The sequence below is a fragment of the Echinops telfairi genome, unplaced genomic scaffold (assembly GCF_000313985.2).
Source record: "Echinops telfairi isolate 266 unplaced genomic scaffold, ASM31398v2 ScPeMD7_7468;HRSCAF=8506_0, whole genome shotgun sequence".
Classification (NCBI taxonomy): Eukaryota; Metazoa; Chordata; class Mammalia; order Afrosoricida; family Tenrecidae; genus Echinops; species Echinops telfairi.
The window spans coordinates 77,864,950-77,870,216 of record NW_022111369.1 but is presented as its reverse complement, the minus strand read 5'-3'; the positions used below and the strand labels follow the sequence as shown (position 1 = coordinate 77,870,216).

The 5,267-nt window shown below is 38.3% G+C and overlaps 1 non-coding gene across 1 annotated transcript; it reads left to right on the top strand.

Moving 5' to 3' along the window:
* Nucleotides 1-2,742: 2,742 nt before the first annotated feature.
* On the top strand, nucleotides 2,743-2,877 carry LOC115873391. Its single transcript, XR_004048388.1, has one exon. It is a non-coding gene; the product is annotated as a small nucleolar RNA SNORA16B/SNORA16A family (small nucleolar RNA).
* The last annotated feature ends 2,390 nt before the right edge of the window (nucleotides 2,878-5,267 follow it).

Sequence of the window (5,267 nt, the reverse complement as noted above, 5' to 3'; positions counted from 1 at the left end):
GCTTATTCTTGGCTGAACAATGTTTTCTCTGACAAGCTTTGGATTCCTCTAAGAGATTAGAGTGATTTAGTGTATGAGGGACTGGTGTTTTGCTGCCCTTAAAAGAGGGAAGATGCAGATGTGAATGACCTTAAAGGTCTTTGTCCAAATCAACCCTGTGTCCTTCCTCCTTTACTTCCTGCAGTAGGAAAATCAGTCATGGCTACACAAATCCCAATTCCATTAACCTTTCAGCTACTGCTGAGACATGGTTGTACTAAGGTCCTTAACATTATATATCTCAAGAATTTTCTGGCATATCTTTTATATGTCTCTCTTGTAATATCTTGACTATTGCAGACAGTTCATAGTTCAGTTACCTGAGAATATTAAAGTGCAGAACAATTTTGATTTCCAGAATTAATGTTAAATTTGAGGTTCATTGGAGAGGTAAGGTAAAGACATATATTCAGAAGCACTGACACACACACACACACACACACACACACAAACATACACAATTGTTCCTAGTCTCTATGATTAAAGTTTATCTACAAATAAGTAAATAAAGGAGGGGCATGTAAACACATAAATGTACAGTATATCTTATTTCTAGGTAGGCAAATACACTGAGCTCAATAGGAAGCACACCATGGCAAATATGAGTGAAGATTCCAGAGTCAGATACCTTAGCTCTCATTCCACTTTTGTTTTTTATAAAATACAAGGGTGTTCCTCCCAAACTGGAATTTTTTCAAAGCTCTATGTTTACATTTTTTTATAATACAACCTTTTCACCTCCATTTAATACATTTGTCAAACCTAAAATTCCATTCTTGGAAGTGTTTTTCAAACCCATCTTATTGGATGGCTGACAGCACCTCCCTCATTTTTTTCTACACTTCTTCTGCATCATGGAAGGTCTGCCCTTTCATGTTCCTCTTCATTTGCAGAAACAAAAAGAAGTCACACAGATCTAGGTCAGGTGAGTAAGGTGTGTGAGGCAAGAGAGGCATGCTGTTTTTTCTTTTTTTTTTTTAAGAGGTTAAGAAAGATTTTATTGAGGCAGGGAAAGAACCCCCGGGAGGGAAGGGAGAGCAGAGAAAGGGACAGGGGCACAAGCCCCCGGTGGTTCTGAGACCCAACAAGTTAGGTCAGGGGACTCGCCAGAGAGGCATGCTCTTTTTTGCCAACAACTGGTGCACTGGGATGGATACGTGAACTGGGGTATTGTCTTGTTGGCAAAACCAGTCCCCCATCTGCCACAAATCAGGGCTTTTTTTGGTCATACACTGCTATAGTAAACTTGATTAACAGTCAGACCTGGTGGAATGAAATCCAAATGCGCTATGAATCAACATTTTTATACTTTTGGAAAGTTGATGGACTTCCAGAATAAGTTCTGTCTTCAGTCAACATTTCACCTTTTTGCAACAAGAAAAACCAGTCGTACACTTGAATTTTTCCCATAGCACTATCATTGTAAGCTGTGTTCAACATCACAACACTTTCTGCGGCATTTTTCCCAAGCAGGAAACAAAATTTCACAGCTGCACGCTGTTCTCTTAAATCAGCCATCACTAAAAACAAGTTTAAGGCAAAACTGCTTTTATGAAAAAAACTTCATGTGACCAGAGAGAACCTTCCCACGGGACACCATTGGATGCACTAACTCAGAGCGGGTTGCTGGATGCTCACCTAGCAGGAAAAGCACAGACGATGAAAACTCTGCTCCACCCAGCGCAATTCTGACTTTTGGGGGATACGACCTTGCACAATGCCACGGGGATATAACAAAGTCTCTGTACATCACTATTCTTAACTATAAATAAGAATGAGACCCAATAAAATCAGTGATGACTGAATTAATATCTATGTTAAACTAGACTTTTTAAGTATGATGTAAGTGTCAAACCATTGATAAGATTAATAGCACTATTTAATCCTTGGCAGAAAACAAATAAACACCAAAGATCCCATAGCGATCCAGTTGATTCTGCCGCACAGTGGGCCTGTACAGGTTTTCTGAGGCTGGAAATCTTTATGGGAGCACATACCCTCATCTTTCTCCTGATGTGGGGCTGATGGGTTTAAACCACCAACGTGGTCGTTAGCAGTCAAGTGCTTATCCGGCTGCACCACAAGCACTCAGTAGGTCATGAATACATTGTCTAAAATAATGTAAAATATATAGAGGAACAAAAGAGCTGAGTTTAAGAGATAATTTTAAAATTGTATTGAAAATTTGACTCTGATAATATTACTGTATTATTTCCAAGATCTTATAAATCAATAGCTGATATTAGAACAATGCTTATTTTAATTTTTCTGTACTTTATATTATATATTGCAAATTATTGTTTACAGGCAAGTGAAATAAAAGTCATTATTTAAAATAAGCACGATTGTTATTATGTGTATCCTATCAGTTCCAACTCATAAGGTACCCAAATACAACAGATTTAAACAGTACCCTACTTGTGCCTTTCACATAATTATTGTTCTCTTAGACACATTGTTACAGCCATTATGACAATGATTTCCACCAGGGTCTTCCTCTCCCTTGTTGAGCCCCCACTTTACCAAGCATGCTTGTCTTCTATAGGGACCCGTCCGGCTGATTACATGATCAAAGGACAGAAGAGGAAGTCTTTCCATTCTTGCCTCTAATAAGAATTCACATTGTACTTCTTCCAAGACAGATTTGTTCATTCTTCTGATAGTCCATGACATAGTCAATATTCCTCAATAAGACCACAATTTAGGGGCCCTTATCGAAGCTGCAGTTGCTTCCACGTAGCTGATGTAGTCAAAAAAGAGCCCACAGTGAGTTTTTCCCTTGATGGTCGCCGTTTGGTTTGCTGTAACCGATCTGCAACATTTTGGGAAAAGACATTGTCTTATCGTGTCATCCATTCTAGTCGGAGTGAGTCCTTTGTTAAGACGGGCATGGGCTTGCGTGTACTGTAAGCACAGTGAGGGCTGGGGAAAGTCACTGGTCTGAAGATGAAGCACACAGTAAAGGCCGCCTTGTGTTGAAAGTGGAAACGTATTGTGCCTGGCCTCCAACCTTAGTCACTGAGGAGCGGTCAGGTCATCCAGGACTGTTGTGTTCTGTTCTTGTCACAGCTGTGCTGAAGATCCCAGGATACCTGAAATTGGTGATCTCGGTGGAGGAAAAGTGAGACGGAGTGGAGCCATGTGCCCTGGGACCTGGATTTCCTTGCTTTTCCTGGCTGTTAAAGAAATTTGAAGATGTAGCTGTGCTGTTTAAAAATCTGAGTAGCAAAACAGCCCTGATGAAGCACAAAAGAATGGATTAGAGCTTCAGCATTGAAGCACTATGGGAAGAACTTCAAGCAAGACATTTTATATGCAGAAAAATTTAAATGTACCCGGCTTAATAAATAAAAAGACTGTGGGAGTGAAAAAAAAAAAAGACCACAATTTAAAGGCAACACTTATTCTTCAGTTTTCCTTATACATTGTCAAGCATTATAATGAGGTGATTAAAAATATCATGGTGTGGGTCAGGTGCTTCTTAGTTTTCAAACTGATGTCTGTGTTGTCTAGCTAAACTAGGGAAACAAATCCACAGATACTCCTATGTATGAGATAATTTTATATAAAGGGTAAGTGTACATTAAGAAAGCATCCCAACCCAGTGCTGTCCAAACCTATAAGTCCAACATTAGCCTATATGTCCGACACTGATCTACAGAGTCCTCCTCAATCTCACAAAACACAATAAGTGATGCCGCCTGCAGGAGGAAAGCCGAATCAGTGAGCATGTAGGCATCTCAGCACTGGCAGGGGTCTCCACAAGGTTGCTCCAGCACCCAGGGCTGCATCAGGGTAGGTCCATGTGGCTTCTCCTCAGGGATGTCTTCCAGGAAGTCAGCCTCGCCAGCTGAAGCAGAGAATTGGCTAAGGCAGCTGCACCCTGGTCTGACCATCAGAAAGCAAGAGACCTGAGAATTAGAAAGGCGAGGCTCACTGAGCCATTTATCTCTCTGCCCTTCATTTAATCCCACATGTGTTTATCAGCCAGGTTGACAAAATAAACCTTAATTAGCTCAATGTCTTTATTCTTTATGGCACTTAAAGATAAAGTTCAGTATTTTGATCGATAGAACATTTATTTAGCAATTTTCTAATGATATGCTTGGAATAAAGATCAGGTAAATTCTTTCAATATATTTCACCACTTCACGATTTTATAGATAATTTTCTTGCCTTTCATGTTGAAATTTAAATAGAAAAAAAAGAAGTAGAAAAAAAGATGATAGCTATTAGTTTCTCGCACAATTCCTTCCATTGTCAGGATTTTAATGATTTATTTTAAAATAAATATTATATGGGGAAAACAAATTTTGCCTCCCATCACTGCTCAACTTCACTAATTTACAAATGTGTGTGCACAATCTCAGCTCTTAGAGATATGTTTTCCAAAATAATCTCCATATTTAAACAATTAAAATAGCTAACATATAATCAGTGATTGCAATTAGATATGTAATGAAATAAAATAGTTATATAGAATGTTATCTTAATTCAGTGTATTTTGCTTAAGATGCAAAAGAAAATACCCAGACTTATTGTGTCTCAAAATTGGACTTATTTTCATCAAATAAGAGATTTTCTTCACCTCTCTGTAAAACATTTAAAAAATACTAAGTTTTTCATTCTGGTTTTAGCTAATATTTGCTTTATTCGGGATCCTAATTTATTAGGATTTTATTTAATGTGTTCAAACTAAAAAAGGGAAACATATAACACAAATGTATGCCATTGACACTGGATTGATACAGTGTCTACAATAATAAGTTCCAATTAATAACAATTGTGATGATGGTACAGGGCCACTGAAAGTTTTGCATGTTGGGTTGCTATGGGTTAGCACTAACTCAGCAGCACCTAACATCACAGCAACAGCACTGACTCTAGTGCTACTGTTATCTGTGTGTGAAAAATCAGACAGAGCAACAAGTGCATTCTTTTTAAATGGGACAGAGATTCTTTGAACATTTCAGTCCATATGGCTCAATACCCTTGTAATAGGCAAAACAAATGGGGACTCACACATGCAAGGTGTGTAAACCACCATGATAACTAGCAATCGGTGATTATGTTCTGCAAAGAGCTAACTAGCAAATGCTTTAGGTATTTTAAGCCACCTCTTTTTAAATTTTTTGATTTTGCAGCTACTCAACTCTACTACTTCGGATGTATAGGAACCCATAGAGATTGTGAAAAATAAGAATATGAACATTTTCTAATGTAACTTA